This window comes from Mizuhopecten yessoensis, unplaced genomic scaffold, assembly GCF_002113885.1.
Source record: "Mizuhopecten yessoensis strain PY_sf001 unplaced genomic scaffold, ASM211388v2 scaffold8991, whole genome shotgun sequence".
NCBI lineage: Eukaryota > Metazoa > Mollusca > Bivalvia > Pectinida > Pectinidae > Mizuhopecten > Mizuhopecten yessoensis.
This window is the reverse complement of record NW_018407824.1, coordinates 206424-226869: the sequence shown is the minus strand read 5'-3', so window position 1 is coordinate 226869 and position 20446 is coordinate 206424.

Below are 20446 nucleotides of genomic sequence, written 5' to 3'. Positions count from 1 at the left end.
GTGTGACGACTATGTGCCAGTTAGGATCATTCAGCCCGTTTCAGTGTGTGACGACTATGCGTCAGTAAGGATCATTCAGCACGTGTAAGTGTGTGACGACTATGTGTCCGTTAGGATCCTTCAGCACGTGTCAGTGTGTGTCGACTATGTGTCAGTTAGGGTCATTCAGCACGTGTCAGTGTGTGTCGACTATGTGTCAGTTAGGGTCATTCAGCACGTGTCAGTGAGTGACGACTATGTGTCAGTAAGGATCATTCAGCACGTGTCAGTGCGTGACGACTATGTGTCAGTAAGGATCATTCAGCACGTTTCAGTGTGTGACGTCTATGTGTCAGTTAGGATAATTCAGCACGTGTCAGTGTTTGATGACTATGTGTCAGTTGGGATCATTCAGCACGTGTCAGCGTGTGATGACTATGTGTCAGTTAAGATCATTCAGCACGTGTCAGTGTGTGTCGACTATGTGTCAGTTAGGACCACTCAGCACGTGTCAGTGTGTGACGTCTATGTGTCAGTTAGGATAATTCAGCACGTGTCAGTGTTTGATGACTATGTGTCAGTTAAGATCATTCAGCACGTGTCAGTGTTTGATGACTATGTGTCAGTTAAGATCATTCAGCACGTGTCAGCGTGTGATGACTATGTGTCAGTTAAGATCATTCAGCACGTGTCATTGTGTGACGACTATGTGTCAGTTAGGACCATTCAGCGCGTGTAAGTGTGTGACGACTATGTGTCAGTGTCAGTGTGTGACGACTATGTGTCAGTTAGGATCATTCAGCGCGTGTAAGTGTGTGACGACTATGTGTCAGTAAGGATCATTCAGCACGTTTCAGTGTGTGACGACTATGTGTCAGTTAGGATAATTCAGCACGTGTCAGTGTGTGACGACTATGTGCCAGTTAGGATCATTCAGCGCGTGTCATTGTGTGACGACTATGTGTCAGTTAGGATCATTCAGCCCGTGTCAGTGTGTGACGACTATGTGTCAGTTAGGACCATTCAGCACGTGTCAGTGTGTGACGACTATGCGTCAGTAAGGATCATTCAGCACGTTTCAGTGTGTGACGACTATGTGTCAGTTAGGACCATTCAGCACGTGTCAGTGTGTGACGACTATGTGTCAGTTAGGATCATTCAGCACGTGTCAGTGTGTGACCTCGATTCCATATCGATGATTAGTAATTTGATTTTAATGGGTACTATACATTTATGAGGTGTGTGCGTCTTGTAAAATCCTCATCGGAATCCGCCGGGGAAGGGGCGTCGCCCTGTTGTTAGTTCAGCATTCTACCGGGAAGGAAGTCAGCCCATCCTCGACCCCAAATGAAAAATTACACGCTTATTTCACCCTAGGATCGAGAATGGCAGCGGCGGTGTAGACAATCAGTTGTTGTTGTGATTTCGTAGGGTATAGCTGATTAGTTGATGATTTGTCGTAGTGTTTATTGGATTGTTTATGGCTTGTTTTACTAGTTACTAGAAACTATGGAGGAATATTTATAAGATTAGTTCCAGACTTAGATTGGATTCATTTGATTCTGTTGCTATATATTTTGTGTAACATTGCTGTTACTGTACACTAGCATTTTTCAGCTTAATTCTGTTGATTTAAATTTGAACTTATTTTTGTGATTTCTACACGTGGTAGAGATGGGCATTGTTCTCTTGACGTTGTCAGAATGTTCTGAAAGCATTTCGCTAACTTTATTGCATGTTTTTTTAATTTGAATATTATGATAAGAGAAATCACTATCATCAATTAATAATACTTAATCACTTAACTTGATTTCCCATAAGAGATAGTTTTATTAGTTAAATAAGTAAATATGTTTCTTTTTTCGGAAACGCTGTATTATTTCACATGGCCTGTGATCTACAGATCTACAGATCTACAGTAAATCATTGACACAGAGGCCAAGGCGGTTACTATTTCATTCCCTTTAATGTCTTCAGAAACTTAGGATTTGTTTCAAAATGATACATTACTGATTGAAAGGCGTTGTCTAACGAGTTGTTTCCAATAGTGTCACTAATCAAGAGGATAGCCGAAGTGAACAACAAAAGAGAATTATCTAAAAGATATATTTAGTCGTGGTTTTCGTGGAAATTGCGTCTGTCGTAAACGTATTTTACAGCCACAATGACTTTGTGTTGTGAAGCGTAAGCCACTGTAGATTGGACGCTGACAATTCCTTATGTGCTTTTTAATCAGTGGTAATAACGGCCTCGGTTAGGCTGAAACACGTCTGATAGAGACGGCATGTGGTAGAAGTCGTGGGTTGATGTCACAAAAACATAAATCCTGGGTTTGTTGTAGGTATTTATTACCGTTATAGCCACCGAAATAACAGAGTAAACACTCTACATCGCTTTCACGTTTCCTAAGTCCAACTGCTGTGCCTTTTATGTTCTGTTATCATTTACAATAATTATCTAATTTTTTCGAAACGATAAGAAAAAAATATATAGAGACACTGGGTCGCCTTGAATGAGACCTATATTTAATGAAAGAAATTCTGATAAGATACCGTTATCATTTCACTTGTTCTGATGTTTTTGTTTTGAAAAAGTTTTACATGTACAAATCTTTGGCTGTGTAGGTCTTCTTGGTCCAAAATTTTAAAAAAAATACATATACAATTGTATATAAACTGCCATGACACAGCATAAAAGGTATGTTTTTTTTAAATCGGTCAACTAATTTAAATTTAAAAAAAAAATGGTAATATAAATATCTGAGTATGTTATAAGTGTCAGGGGCGAGTTGATCAGTACATTGTAGCAATTAAGAGTGTGATTGGTGTCTGATTGGAGAAAAAAAGTAATGTCGATGTTGGTCCAATTGTGTACATATGTGATGATCCCCTCTTTATAGGACCCTTTTTTGGGAGGGGGTTCGATGAATTACGCTGACATTCCATCTGATCCAGGGGTTCATTTAATTTCACGTTTTTAAACGCACTCAGTGATATTTTTTTGATCCATTTTAACATTTCGATAATTTTCCTCAATTTCTACATACACCATTGCTGAGAAGGGGGGGGGGGGGGCAATTTATCGAATGTAGATCTAACCCGTTCACCCTTTGAAAGTAATTCCTACATATTAGGATAAGATAACCCTATGATTGATTTTCTTGTCCCTGGTTAACAGCAGCGCAAGACAGATTGGGTTGGAGAGAAAGCGTGGAGGCCTTATGCGTCTACTGGCGCGGAGAGACTGAAGGTTAAGGTAAGGATGGTTTTCACGAGCGGATTAGTCGATTTGGGGCACCTTTGTTATTCACCGGCCTTTATCAGTGTTAACATACATTATTGTATAAAACACATGTTATCTACATAATGAACAAAAAGATCTTATACACACTTGTCACAGGACATGTATTGACACCAGCTGCCGAATTGTTCATGATGAAATGTCAGGTATACCGTCAATTTGAGTCGATGAAGGATCTTAATCCGAATTTCCAAGTTGTTTTCTGAGACGTGTATGAAAGATTTCTCATTTAGTGCGAAAAGGTGTATATAACTTGGATGAAATACTGACAGAAACACTTGGGTTTTCTGGGATACTGGGACTATATTTCCAACTGCAAATATATGAGGGTATAAACCGGATTTAAAAAAATTATTGAAAAGTGCAAATAGACAAGGTACAGAAACTTCAGAACAAATGATAAAAGATTAATTTAATATGCCATCTATACCGTTCGCCGTATTGGATCTAAGGTTACGAAGAACACTCTATATTGCACACCCTGTCATATCACCATCAATCCCATCAAACACTGGAGCGTGAATGGGTAATTTGTCATATCATCGTTAATATCTTCATCATTGGGTTTTTTCGGAATATGCAAGATTACATTTTTTTTATTTCTTCTCATCAGAGTCAACTTACTTCTTCCTGTTACTGAATTGCTTCTAAATCGTTTTGAATAATTCTTCCTGAGATATTCTAACATATTTTCCTGCAAATAACTGAAGAGGAAGTAAAAGTGTTTAATAATATGCACATATTGTATGTATTACTGTATTTGCAAAGGTTGCTTCAATAAAACAGCTCATATTTACATGTGATGACTAAACCGTGTAAGCAATTCATTGACGTCACCATTTAAAAGTACACGCGGACTGATACAAAAACGCTACACCTCCAACCAATCAGAGGGCTTCAAATACTGATGAGTTCAGTCCTAAAGTCTTAAAAGACGCCTGTGGGTGTTGAAACAGTATATGTGTGGCGGTGCTTTTCTCTTCCTTAGCAGTTAACATGGATTATCGAGATCTGGTTATCGTGGCCGCAGATGTTTCTATCATTCGACTTTCATCAAAATATCTCTTGATTGAAACCAACTTTCATATTCCAAAATCTTTAAAAAGAAAGCAATAAAATAAAAACCAAAAATAAACAAACAAACAAACGAACGAACGAATGAACGAACAAATGCATACAAAATGAAATGAAACATGCGTTGTGCATACATGTCTTGCCCGATCTATATGACATACATTATGTAAGCATTCGTCTGATTTTATCTGGTGGTAGTCTATGCGTTTCTAATATTGCTGTAGTCTACAATGCCCAATTTGAAACCTGACCAGTAAGCGAGTCACAGTAAGTGGCCTAAATCGGTGGTTATAATTTGTGTTCCACATCACAGCTGGATCAAAATGGCGTCAAAATCATTGCGATGGTTCTGTTGGGGGTGCTTACTGAATTACCTCGTACGTTTTAGGATGTATGGGCACCGGATGTCGTGCCACAAGTGATTATCGTCCGACGGTCAAACTGACCCCATGCACGTGCGGCTAATAAGCGCTGCTGCTGATCAGTTTCAAACGGTACTTCTCGACGTGTAATGGTGATGTATACATTACTAATTCTATCACTGAAATAGTTACAGAATGTCATCGTTTTAATCAAAACTAGTACCAATATCAGGCACAAGCATATCGCTGTTCGAGAAACGCATAACACATATTATATCGAACATTTGGAGGAAGTATATCTCCCTGTGATAGTTGCATGTTATGTTTGTATATATGTGTACAAATCAGTGAGTAATGGTTTTGGTGTTGCGTATCCCTGTAGTGAAAAAACATATTCTACATCTGTTGGTGTTATAGAAACAGACCAGAAAACACGTGCCCGTTGTGTTGAACCATTCACAGATCGACACGTTAACTGCACCCAGTTTTTCTAAAGCCCCAATAAAAAAGGGTTCGCACGAATTAACCTAGATTATAAAATGAAGCCATATTACGAAAAAAAAGCCTTTCATCACGGATCTTTAGCCCTGATTTTTTCAATTTAAGGTATAAAAAGAACTTCATAACTAGTTCTTAACATCTAATCATCAATTATTGGTCTTGCAGTTTCCAGTTTTTCAACGGTAATTGCTTTCCTCACCAACGCATTTTGCATGGCGTCAAATGTTACACGATATCTATCATATCTAATAGGCTGACGTCCTTATTTGGCCAAAATTGCTCTGTTCTAATTGTGCATGCGCGTTACATCATTTTTCAATATAGTCCTGTTTTGATGATAATGCTTGCTTATCGACAACAAAATTAGTTAGCATATCGCGAGATTAACTGTAAAACATTTATAGGCAGCTGAATTGTATTTAACATTTGCATTTCTAAATTTATGAGAACAAATGATAAATTGTTCACAGATGACGTAACATTCATGGGCCCATGTACGGATATTGTCAGACAAATGATGATTTACTACACATATAACGATATTGTCCGAACTAATGTTGATTTACTACAAATATAACGGTATTGTCCGGACAAATATTTTCATTCAATTTTCGGTCGCATATAAACTTGATATGTAATAAGCAACATATGCAATTGATTGTTTTAATCTATTTAAATCTGTGCGAAATGACTATGTATGTTTCATAACTGTGTGTATGTACGTACAGCTGAAATAAGGTAAAATCAAAGTCACTATGCTGTTTACTTCAAGTAAGAATAGTACAAAATTAAGGCTGTATACATTTGTATATCATATAAAACAAGAGACAAAATGCAGTATAGTATTGCCTATTTTCAGAAGTAATGCTCCACCCAAGCACTAGAACGATTGACACTTGATCTGTGATAACTAAACAGCATACCTTCTAGTGCTGGTATACACACAAGTGCAGTCCAGTGAGAAAATGTTCTGCAGTTTAGACGTTAAGCTCCAGATAGGCACTACAATAATTTGAACGTTGAAACCTTACCATGACATTGGCTATGAAGAGTTGCAGAATCGCGAAAGCTATGCAGCACACCGTCTAGTCATGATGTACACACCAACAGGGTTTTAAGGGTAAATGCAGCACACCGTCTAGTCATGATGTACACACCCACAGGGTTTTAAGGGTAAATGCAGCACATCGTCTAGTCATGATGTACACACCCACAGGGTTTTAAGGGTAAAAAGTTCATCCTTTCAGAAGTTATGTTCTGAACAATCATTACAACGGTTTGACCCTTGATCTCAATGTCGTAACCTTGACCTAGGGACTCGAATATGTAAATGTCACGCGATACAACGTTATGGTACATGGATATTTATTCCTTAAATTGGGGTAATTTACACCCATTTAACTGGAAATGACGTCGTAAACTATTGATTATTGCTTCTGTTGTCTAACCTTGGTGGTAAACTTAACGGAAATATGATGTTCGTCACAACTGCTTCCGATACAGGTTACAAGCCAATCAAGAATGAATGGCCTACATCATTTACATCTTCTAACTCCATGTCTATTTAGCTAGGACTAGGATCACGTTATTAGGCATCATGCGATTACTCGCGTATGTAGGTCAACTTCACAACCATTCAAGTATTTCATACATAAATAGCATCAACGTACTCAGTCAGTTTCTTTCAAGCGTTAGCAAACTCTGATTGTATTAATTCGAGGTCAGACTGACCATAGTTTGTATATGTATATTAAGACGATGCAAATGGTGAAGAAAGAAAAGGCAACATTTTGTCACACTTGTGTAATCTGGTCTGCTCCTAATTAGTCATTAAAGAAATTATCCTGAAATGCAGTAATACAGTGATTACGCTGGTGCTGTAGCTGACATTTAGTGACGTCCTTGGGCATGTGCTGATTACCTTAGATTGTCGATTATTTGTTGTTACGCCCTTAAGAGTGTAAGGACTATTTGTGATCACGCCCCTTGAAGTGTGAGGATTATTTGTAATTACACCCCTTTGAGTGTGTAGTTTATCTGTGATTACGCCCCTTTGAGATTGTGGATTATTTGTGATTACGCCCCTTCGAGTGTGTAGATAATTTGTGATTACGCCCCTTTGAGTGTGTGAATTATTTGTGAGTACGCCCCTTAGAGTGTGTAGATAAAGTGTGATCAAGTCCCTTTGAGTGTGTGAATTATTTGTGAGTACGCCCCTTAGAGTGTATAGATAAGATGTGATTATGCCCTTGGAGTTTGTAGATTATCTGTGATTAAGCCCCTTTGAGTGTAGATTACACATGCAGTTGTGATTTCGCTCCTTAGAGTTTGTTGATTTGTGTTGTTACGTTCCTGAAGGCGCGTGTTTCTGATGACGGACCTGAGGTAAGTTGGATTATTTGTGGTGACCACCCTGAGGTTCGTGGATTGTTTGTGGTAACGTGCCTTGAGATTATGTGGATTGTTTGTGGTGACCACCCTGATGTTTCGTAGATTGTTTGTGGTGACCACCCTGATGTTTCGTGGATTGTTTATTGTGACGCCCCTGTGGATTATGTGCATTGTTTGTGGTGAAGCTTCTAAAGTGGCGTGGATTGTTTGTGGTAACGCCTCTGAGGTGGCGTGGATTGTTTGTGGTAAGGCCTCCGTGGTGGCGTGGATTGTTTGTGGTTAAGCCTCTGAAGTGGCGTGGATTGTTTGTGGTTAAGCCTCTGAGGTGGCGTGGATTGTTTGTGGTTAATCCTCTGAAGTGGCGTGGTTTGTTTGTGGCAAGGCCTCTGTGGTGGCGTGGATTGTTTGTGGTTAATCCTCTGAAGTGGCGTGGATTGTTTGTGGTAAGGCCTCTGTGGTGGCGTGGATTGTTTGTGGTTAAGCCTCTAAAGGGCGTGGATTGTTTGTGGTAACGCCTCTGTGGTGGCGTGGATTGTTTGTGGTTAAGCCTCTGAAGTGGCGTGGATTGTTTGTGGTAACGGCTCTGAGGTGGCGTGGATTGTTTGAGGTGACGCCTCTGAATATTAGTACTTTGCTTGATTACACACTTTATGCGAGGCATAGTTCTCATAAAGATGTATGAATCGTTTGTGATAAATCGCATGAGGATGCATTACTGAGTTGTGTTGATGTCAAAAAGAGAATGTGATTTTGTCCTTAACGGAATGTGTGGATTTAATTGTGATGACGCTGCTAAGAGTGTGCAGGCATTGTCAATGTGGCGCCCCTTGTTGATTTGTGTTGTTACGTTCCTGAAGGCGCGTGTTTCTGATGACGGACCTGAGGTTAGTTGGATTGTTTGTGGTGACAACCCTGAGGTTCGTGGATTGTTTGTGGTGACCGCCCTGATGTTTCGTGGATTGTTTGTGGTGACCACCCTGATGTTTCGTGGATTGTTTGTGGTGACCACCCTGATGTTTCGTGGATTGTTTATTGTGACCACCCTGATGTTTCGTGGATTGTTTATTGTGACGCCCCTGTGGACATCTGGCTGGATATGATGAATTTTCTGCGAGTTCATGAATTTTTTGGAAAATAATCTGTGCACGTTACAGTAGACTACACACTTAAACTATTACCACTCTGTATTAAATTGATGTAAGATGCATATTGTATCTTTTTCCCAAATTAAAAAATGAGTAATGTTACAAATGAAAAAGTCGGTCAGTTGGCAACACCGTACAATTACATCACTGTCATCAGCTTCAGTTTAGCAATTTCTAGTGACGCCGTGTAAAAGGCTGATTAACCGAATGTGCCAAAAGACAAACGCTGTGAACAGCCTGTAAGTAATCACTTTCTAAACTGATGAGGGTATGAGGTGACATAACTCTTGCTGAACACGAGGTAATTTTTCATCGTTATTTATGAAAGAAAAATATCTTATTGCTGAACTGTAATCCTCCTATCATAACCCCACCAAGCTACTAATGTGTTAATTATCAAAAAGTGACAGCGGTATCTGTCTACTTGTGACATTTCATTTTTCATACAAGTCAGTTCCATGTCGCGTTTTCTATAGTTCATGTAGCAGTGACAAAAAGGCCAGCGACTTCTAGCTTTTTATTTTGTTATGTTTTCCTCTCCTTCTTTTTTATTTGATGGGTAGGTGGCGAGGGTGTGTTGTAGTTTAGTTTTGCTTTACTTTCTTACAATTCCAGATTTCCTGTGTGTCTCATGTTTATCAGACAACTTTCAAATGAGATAATACAAGGAGGAGTCCATTTTCGAAACTTGCAAAATAATCCATGCCCTTACTCCTCATGAGTCCCCATGTCATCGGTACGTGTGTGCACACCATACAACCTCTTGTCTTGTTCCCTTAACCTTATTGCATTTGGTAGTAGTGAAACACCTTACCTTATCTTCTATTTTACTACATTTATGTACATGTTTACCTTCTACGTCATTGGTATGTGTGTACACACCATATCTTCTCTTGTCTGTTACCCTCCACGTCATTGGTATTTGTGTACTCACCATGCCTCCTCTTGTCTCTCATAATTTACGTCATTGGTATTTGTGTACACACAATACCTCCTCTTGTCGCTTACCCTCTACGTCATTGCTATTTGTGTATACACCATACCTGCTCATGTTTCTTACCCTTTACGTCATTGAAACTTTTGTATACACCTTACCTCCTCTTTTTTACTTGTACGTCATTGGTATTTGTGAATACACCTTACCTCTTCTGTCTCTCACCCTCTACGTCATTGATACATAAGATCTATAAGAGCACGAGGTAAGATAATGACCTACGATCACATTAGATGGTCATATCACGTTATTCCTACGTTTGAGTGACCCTGTTGCTTTTTTTTATCTACCTATGTCAATGGAATAGGTGTACTTACTTACTTACTTACATTGATTAATGAAAATGGGTTATACCATAGAGGTGTGTCCGGATGCTTGTCAAGGAAGGATTTGCGACAAAGCTCTGCTAAACAGTCAGGGCGCTCATAATTGGTTTCATAATGACATTTATTGAAAAAGAAAACTTGAATCATCTCCTGTGTAAAGGAAATAACACTTGGATGTAAAACCGTAAACAGATTATTCTGCTAAAATTGGATCTTTTCGTCACCTCCGTAGCAGTTCAATTTAAAATGAATCTAGAAGCCGTTAAACTAGATCAGGCTATCGCTGAAACATAGTGGTCGATTTATTTCCTCACAGTACAAAGTGTAATGCCTCCACTTGATGGCAGCGATAACCCGTTTTCACGGCCGGGAACGCTCTGACACCAGATGAACTTTTGAGTACGTCACAACACCTAAGACAGATTACAGGTTCTCTACAGTGGATCATGCTTCCATTATTAGTTTTTATGATGACAACTGAATAGGAACAAATGTGAAAAAGAAATAATGTTTTTTTTTTTTATATATTTTGAACACATTGGTTATTATATAATGAACGAGCTAAATACTCTTCTGTTTGATACTTTAGATTACTTCACACCAACAGAACATGCAACCTACATCAAATGTATAGAAAGTTTCACATGTATACAAAAGATTCCGCATCGCCTCACTATAATACATCATTACACAAGCCATACATTCTGTATCATTACACTATAATACATCATTACACAAGCCATACATTCTGTATCATTACACTATAATATAACATTACACACGCCATACATTCTATATCATTACACTATAATTCAACATTACACACGCCATACATTCCGTATCATTACACTATAATCCAACATTACACACGCCATACATTCTGTATCATTTCACTATAATGCAACATTACACACGCCATACATTCTGTATAATTTCACTATAATACAACATTACACACACCATACATTCCGTATATTATCACCATAATACAACATTATAGACGCCATACATTCTGTATCATTTCACTATAATACAAAATTACACACGCCATACATTCTGTATCATTACAATATAATACAAAATTACAAACACCATACATTCCGTATCATTTCACTATAATACAACATTACACACGCGATACATTCTGTATCATTTCACTATAATACATCATAACACAAGCCATACATTCTGTATCATTACACTATAATTCAACATTACACACGCTATACACTCCGTATATTATCACCATAATACAACATTACACACGCCATACATTATGTATCATTTCACTATAATACAAAATTACACACGCCATACATTCTGTATCATTACAATATAATACAAAATTACAAACACCATACATTCCGTATCATTTCACTATAATCCAACATTACACACGCCATACATTCTGTATCATTTCACTATAATACAACATTACACACGCCATACATTCTGTATCATTACAATATAATACAACATTACAAACACCATACATTCCGTATCATTTCACTATAATACAACATTACACACGCCATACATTCTGTATCATTTCACTATAATACAACATGACACACGCCATACATTCCGTATAATATCACCATAATACAACATTATACACGCCATACATCCTGTATCATTTCACTATAATACAACATTACACACGCCATACATTCCGTATATTATCACCATAATACAACATTATAGACGCCATACATTCTGTATCATTTCACTATAATACAACATTACACACGCCATACATTCCGTATTATATCACCATAATACAACATTACACACGCCATACATTCTGTATAATTTCACTATAATACAACATTACACACACCATACATTCTGTATCATTTCACTATAATACAACATTACACACACCATACTTTCTGTATCATTACACTATAATACATCATAACACAAGCCATACATTCTGCATCATTACACTATAATTCAACATTACACACGCCATACATTCCGTATCATATCACCATAATACAACATTACCCACGCCATACATTCTGTATCATTTCACTATAATACAACATTACACACGCCATACATTCTGTATCATTTCACTATAATACATCATAACACAAGCCATACATTCTGCATCATTACACTATAATACAACATTACACACGCCATAAATTCTGTATCATTTCACTATAATACAACATTACTCACGCCACACATTCCGTATCATATCACCATAATACAACATTACACTCGCCATACATTCTGTATCTTTTCACTATAATACAAAATTACACACGCCATACATTCTGTATCATTACACTATAATCCATCATTACACACGCCATACATTTCGTATCATATTCTGTATCATTTCACTATAATACAACATTACTCACGCCATACATTCCGTATCATTACACTATAATTTAACATTACACACGCCATACATTCTGTATCATTTCACAAAAATACATCATAACACAAGCCATACATTCTGCATCCTTACACTATAATTCAACATTACACACGCCATACATTCCGTATCATATCACCATAGTACAACATTACACACGCCATACATTCTGTATCATTACACTATAATTCAACATTACACACGCCATACATTCCGTATATTCTCACCATAATACAACATTACACACGCCATACATACTGTATCATTTCACTATAATACAAAATTACACACGCCGTACATTCTGTATCATTACACTATAATTCAACATTACACACGCCATACATTCTGTATCATTACACTATAATTCAACATTACACACGCCATACATTCCGTATCATATCCCCAAAATACAACATTCCACACGCCATACATTCTGTATCATTTCACTATAATACACCATTACACACGCCATACATTCTGTATCATTTCACTATAATACAAAATTAAACACGCCATACATTCTGTATCATTACACTATAATTCATCATTACACACGCCATACATTTCGTATCATATCACTATAATATAACATTAAACACGCCAAACATTCCGTATCATTTCACTATAATACAACATTACACACGCCATACATTCAATATTATATCAATATAAAACAACAACATGATGCATGTCATAGTGAGATATTCGTTTAATTTAATAGCGTGTCAGATCGATTGTAGAACCCGGAACTGATCTATCTCCTATTACGACACTTGAGCTTTGATTTGTATCCTCCTGAGTGTTAGTTTAAGGAAGTCATGCACTGAGAAGGTTTGAAAGCCAGAAAACTATCCTGTTTGAAGGAGCGTCTCATTTGTGGACATTTGTGCGTCCCCGGGGATCACAAGATGTTGCAAACATGTAGGAGGAAGGCCGATCACATGACACTACGTCATTCACCAACGACTATGTTCATTCAGTAACACAGGAATGTACAAAAACATAATAAAATTAGGTTTCATACACCGTAAAACCAATACCACATAACGTAATAGTAGCAGAGAGGTTTAGACATGACTTAAAGAGGTTTTGAAGTAACAAGAGGATGTACGTAACAACATAACGTAAAGAAGTTATAATAAAACATTACATGAAGACGCATGCAACAAAGAAGTTTAGACATCACATTAAGAGGTTAACACATGACATAAATAGTTAAAACATGACATAAAGAAGTTAACACATGACATAAAAAGTGAAAACATGATATAAAAAAGTTAACACATGACATAAATAGTTAAAACATGATATAAAGAAGTTAACACATGACATAAATAGTTAAAACATGATATAAAGAAGTTAACACATGACATAAATAGTTAAAACATGAAATAAAGAAGTTAACACATGACATAAATAGTTAAAACATGAAATAAAGAAGTTAACACATGACATAAATAGTTAAAACATGAAATAAAGAAGTTAACACATGACATAAATAGTTAAAACATGAAATAAAGAAGTTAACACATGACATAAATAGTTAAAACATGAAATAAAGAAGTTAACACATGACATAAATAGTTAAAACATGAAATAAAGAAGTTAAAACATGGCATAAAAAGTGAAAACATGACATAAATAGTTAAAACGTGACATAAAAAGTGTAAAACATGATAAAAAGTAGTTAAAACATGACAAAAAGAAGTTGAAACATGATGTAAAGTACAGTTAAAACATGACATGAAAGTGAAAACATGACAGAAAGAAGTTAAAACATGACAGAAAGATTACAAAAGTTAAAACATCACATAAAAAGTGTAAAACATGATAAAAAGTAGTTAAAACATGATATTAACAAGTTAAAACATGATATAAACAAATTAAAACATAAAATAAAAAGTGAAGACATGATATAAAGTACAGTTTAAACATGATATGAAAGTTAAAACATGACAAAAAGAACTTATAACATGATTTAACAAGTTAAAACATGGCATAAAAAGTGAAAACATAATATTAAGTAGTTAAAACATGGCATAAAAAATGAAAACATGACATAAATAGTTAAAACATGACATTAAAAGTTAAATTATGACCTAAAAAGTGTAAAACATGACATAACAACTGAAAACATGATATAAAGAAGTTAAAACATGGCATAAAAAGTAAAAAACATAATATAAAGTGATAAAAATATGGCATGAAAAATGAAAACATGACATAAGTAGTTAAAACATGACATTAAAAGTTAAAACATGACATAAAAAGTGTAAAACATGATAAAAAGTAGTTAAAACTTGACAAAAAGAAGTTAAAACATAATATAAACAAGTTAAAACATGATATAGAGTACAGTTAAAACATGACATGAAAGTTAAAACATGACAGAAAAAAGTTAAAAAATGACAGAAAGAAGTTGAAACATGATATAAACAAGTTAACAAATGACATAAAAAGTAAAAACATGACATAAATAGTTAAAACATGACTTAAAAAGTGAAAACTTGACAGAAAGAAGTTAAAACATGACAAAAAATTAAAAACATGACAGAAAGAAGTGAAAATATAATATAAAGTAGTTAAAACATGGCATGAAAAGTGAAAACATGACAAAAATAGTTAAAGCATGACATGAAAAGTGAAAACATGACATAAAAAGTGTAAAACATTATAAAAAGTAGTTAAAACATGATAAAAAGAAGTTAAAACATGATATAAACAAGTTAACAAATGACATAAAAAGTAAAAACATGACTTAAAAAGTGAAAACATGACAGAAAGAAGTTAAAACAAGACAAAAAAAGTGAAAACATGACAGAAAGTACAGTTAAAACATTACATGAAAGTAAAGACTTGACAGAAAGAAGTTAAAACATGATATAAATAAGTTAAAACACGACATAAAAAGTGAAAATATGACATAAATAATTGAAACATGACATAAAAAGTTAAAACATGATAAAAACAAGTGAAAACATGACATAAAAAGTAAAAATATGACAAAAAGTAGGTAAAACATGGCATTAAAAAATAAAACATGAAATGAAAAGTGAAAACATGACATAGATAGTAAAAACATGACATAAAAGTTTAAACATGACAGAAAGAAGTTAAAACATGACAGAAAGAAGTGAAAACATGAAATAAATAGTTTAAACATGACATTAAAAGTGGAAACATTATTCAAAGAAGTTAAAACATGACAGAAAGAAGTGAAAACATGACATGAAAAGTGAAAACATGGCATAAATAGTTTAACATGACATAAAAAGTGAAAACATGTTATAAAAAGTTAAAACAAGACATAAAAAAGCGAAAACATGATAAAAGTAGTTAAAACATGGCATAAAACGTGAAAGCATGACATGAATAGTTAAAACATGACATGAAAAGTGAAAACATGACAGAAAGAAGTTGCAACATGACATGAAAAGTGAAAACATGACATAAATACTTCAATATGACATAAAAGTAAAAAAAAGACAGAAAGAAGTTAAAACATGCCATATATAGTTAAACCATGACATAACTAGGAAAAACATGACATAAAAAGTTAAAACATGACAAAAAGAAATTTAAACATGATATTAACAAGTTAAAACATGACATGAAAAGTGAAAACATGACATAAAAGTTAAATCATGACAGAAAGAAGTTAAAACACGAGATAAAAAGTAAAAATATGACAAAAAGAAGTGATAACATGACATAAATAGTTCAAACATGATATGAACAAGTTAAAACATGACAGAAAGAAGTTAAAACATGCCATAGATAGTTGAACCATGACATAAATAGTTAAAACACGACATAAAAAGTAAAAATATGACAAAAAGAAGTTAAAACATGATATGAACAAGTTAAAACATGACATAAAAAGTGAAAACATGACATAAATAGTTAAAACATGATATAAAAAGTGAAAACATGACATACAGAAGTTAAAAATGACAAAAAGAAGTAAAAACATGACAAAAAGAAGTTAAAACATGACATAAAGAAGTAATCGCATTATAGAGTATAATGTGACTCCAAAATGTAAAACAGGATGCTTCTTCAAAACACACAAAACGAACAAGCAAAAGGATCATTATATAGAAGTTTAGTAAGACATCTAAGGAGTTTTCTCGTTGTTTTGATTTCTATGAATTGCACACCACAACCAATCCTATATAGAACAGGGTCGCTATATGTTATAAAGCCAACATGTTTTATTTACACATCTATGCAACAATATTTTGCTCTGGAAAACTTAAGATGGCTAGCGATATAGTTGTCCATGCGTTTTAACTATACATACAGAGGAAGACGATCCTATTTACGGTGTGACTAAAACGTTGTTATTGATCCATCAGATTTAATGAGATATTTAATTACCCGCTACTTGTATCCAGCTGTTACTTGGCATGAATATCCTTTTGAATGGATCCTAGGACAAAGTCGTGTCCTGGCAACAGAACCAGGGGCCATGTCAGCTTCACTCAAATCGGACATGTATTTCACGACAACGACTCATATTAGTCTACGAGTAAGCCGATGACTGCGATATGAAGGCCTGGTCGTCAGGAAATACTAGATCATTGCTGTTATTACAGGAAATATTGTTTCCAACTCTGCCATATACAAATGTAGAAAATCAGCTAATTACATTGTAGTTTCTCGTCATACAAAAATGTACAGTTTGAAACAAAATTTCAAAAACAATCTATGGCATTCTCTAAGATTTTTTTTTATCAATTAATAAAATAATATGTTAGATCATAGATATTAACATTGAAAAGATAAACAGTCAATATCTCCATTTGGGGAGGTAACTTAATGTTTCACCTTTCTGTACTGTCTTTGCGGTATACATGTACTTCGCCATCTCGTACTATCTGACATTTTTTTGAAGTGCGTATGCAATTAGCTGAAAATCGTTTTATCTTTTTATGGCCGAGCTATAATCACTGATATGAGTGAATGACGGACCAGTACTGGAATGTCTTAGGTCAAAACATTGATCTGGGTGACTCGTTCGGATCTATTACGGCGATAAGATTCTATTTAATTAATCTACGTCACATGAAAGAGACCTTTCATGACTCGACATATCTCGGTCGTTTTCTGTCTAGTTTTATCTCAAGTCGTAAGATTGGTGTTCTCCGACCAGTGAAATTCGAAATTACGACGTTATCAGATTGAAATAGAGCATTGAAATATTAAATCAATTTTCCTGTATTTGTCATTATAAGTCTTGAATAGCGTGATTGAAATACAACAATTCATTTTTATTCTTTAAGATCGTTAGACGCAAAGGGGATGCTTCGATTGTCCCTCCCCACAAAAATAAACTGCTAATGTAACATGATGTTATGGACACCCAAACACAAGGTACCGGAGCTGAACATCAGATACAGAAACAAACGGGACTTTCGGGAGAAAGGTGAGTTAGGAATTCTTAGAAGTGATAGCTTTAATGTTATCTTTGTCCTATTAGGCTGAAGTCTTCAAAATTACACACCTAAAAACTATAGGACCAGTTCAATAACATACCAGGACCTGTATAACTCGATTTCTGACTTACAGATTTATTTTTTTGTAATTAATCCCGTAATTAAACACAACCAATGACCTAGCAAACCCGTTTGCTATTAACGTTTCTTACATCGTTTACCTTTCAACTTTTTCTTAAGATGGCTGTACATGTACATGTATTCTGTGAATTCAATGAACGTCTATTTTACATGTAGTAATGTAAGGCCAAAATGAATGAATTTGTCGATGGTCGTAAACCATTAAGGAAAACAATCAAATCCATTAAGAATCGAACTTTTCGATTAAGAGACTATTAACATGGTATTTTACAAAGTATAATTTATAAAGAAGGTGAATGGCTTTTATGGTATAAAAGCAACTCGAGACTAAAAAAAATCAGTAGTTGAGGAATTGGTGCTTAACTATCTTTTCGAAGATACAAACTTAAAATTAGTTTTTATTTTCGATTTTCCACCAAGTTCTATAAGACTGAGAGCGATGCGAGCTAAGAGGTTACATTTGCATTATACTATTTAATTCATTCAATCATTTTGTACTCTCATTTCTTTCTGTTGCATCAAAACCTGTTTAAACGTGATTCTATGACAATCATGTACCTGGTAAGCGGCATTGGACGACATTTATGTACCAGGTAAGCGATATTTTACGACAGATACAATGTATGTACCAAGTTACCGACATTTGACGAAAAGTATGTACCCGGTTTGCGACATTTACGACAATTATGTAACGGGTAAGAAACATTTTAAGACAATTATGTACCGAGCAAGCAACATTTTACAACTATTATATAACGGGTAAGCGACATTTTACGACGACAATTGTGTACCAGGTCAGCGAGGGGAGCGATATTTTACGGCAATGATGTACTGTACCGAGCAAGCAACATTTTACAACTGTTATAAAACGGATAGGCGACATTTTACAACAATGATGTACCAAGTTAGCGACATTTTACGACAATAATGTACCGGGTTGGTGATATTTACGACAATTGATTACCGGAATAGCTTCACTTTCAGTAAAGTATCATCACGGAGTTGGCCCGAACGACAAGCTTAAGTATTGCAGAAGGTAGAAATTTAATTTCAGTTTATTAAAAAGATTCGTTAATATACGTCGAATATGTATATTTTCGGGGCAAAAATTGTTGAGACGATAGGAACACAAAACTTAACTTTTTCAGAACAAAAACATAAACTTTAAGTTCTGAAAGTTGCGCCTGAATATCTCAGTTGGAATGTTTAAACAACAACATCTGTGAAGGAGCCCTGGTTGAAGTAAACCGCAACGACGACCGGAAACAATAAAGCAAGACTACCTCATAAATGTGTGTCTCCTGACTTTTATTGTAAAGGAAAAAATGTGGCCTGACAAAACCTCCGGATATAGCCTTTGGTCTGTTCAAACACATCTGTCAGTATGTCTATGGTTTCGACATGATGGGGAAGGAGCTCGTCATTACAGGGGATTACACGGAATCTTAACATTCGATCAGAACATTCCCAATATCCGGGTATTTTGATGGAATATCTTCACCCTGCTTCTTTCTTGGTCCATTTCGAAAAGATTACGTGTCCGTTAGCTTCATAGCCCCACTACATGTATATTTCGCTGTCTGTATGCAAGTCTGCCCGCGCGTTAACTTATACAAACATGGAATGAGGTACTGGTCTTATTGTACTCAATGAGAACATTCACTAATATTGTCATCACATGCTATCTAATATCTTGCATAACATGTTTTAATAACCACCTAGTAGACCAGTTTTATAGTACCAATAAATGCAATTTTTGAATGAAAATTAAAATTAAGATTTAGGCTAATCCTATATGTATAATGGACAATATGATATAAATTCGTCTCACGGATATAATGAATATTATAACACAATTTTTTTTTACCCCTTCCGTTTATTACTACTTATAACGCTGTGTTAATTGACACAGGCAATAAAGTTCAACAATTTCCTGAATTAGGAGAATTTCGGAAGCTATATTGGAAATATCGTTTATTTCATTACAATAGGGATGCGGAGCTGATCTATACGATAACTAGATTACAACTGATGTTGATTAAACTGAAGATTTTCGTAGGAGCACAAAATATTATATTCCTGTTGATAACTAGTTATTCGTTACAAACATGATGTTTGTTACACACCCGATGCACAACTGATGTTGGTTATACACCTGATGTTGGTTACACACCTGATATTGGTTACACACCTGATGTTGGTTATACATATGATGTTGGTTACACAACTGATGTTGGTTACACACCTGATGTTGGTTACACACCTGTTTGTTAAACACCTGATGTTGGTTACAAACCTGATGTTGGTTACACAACTGATGTTGGTTACACACCTGATGTTGGTTACACACCTGTTTGTTAAACACCTGATGTTGGTTACAAACCTGATGTTGGTTACACA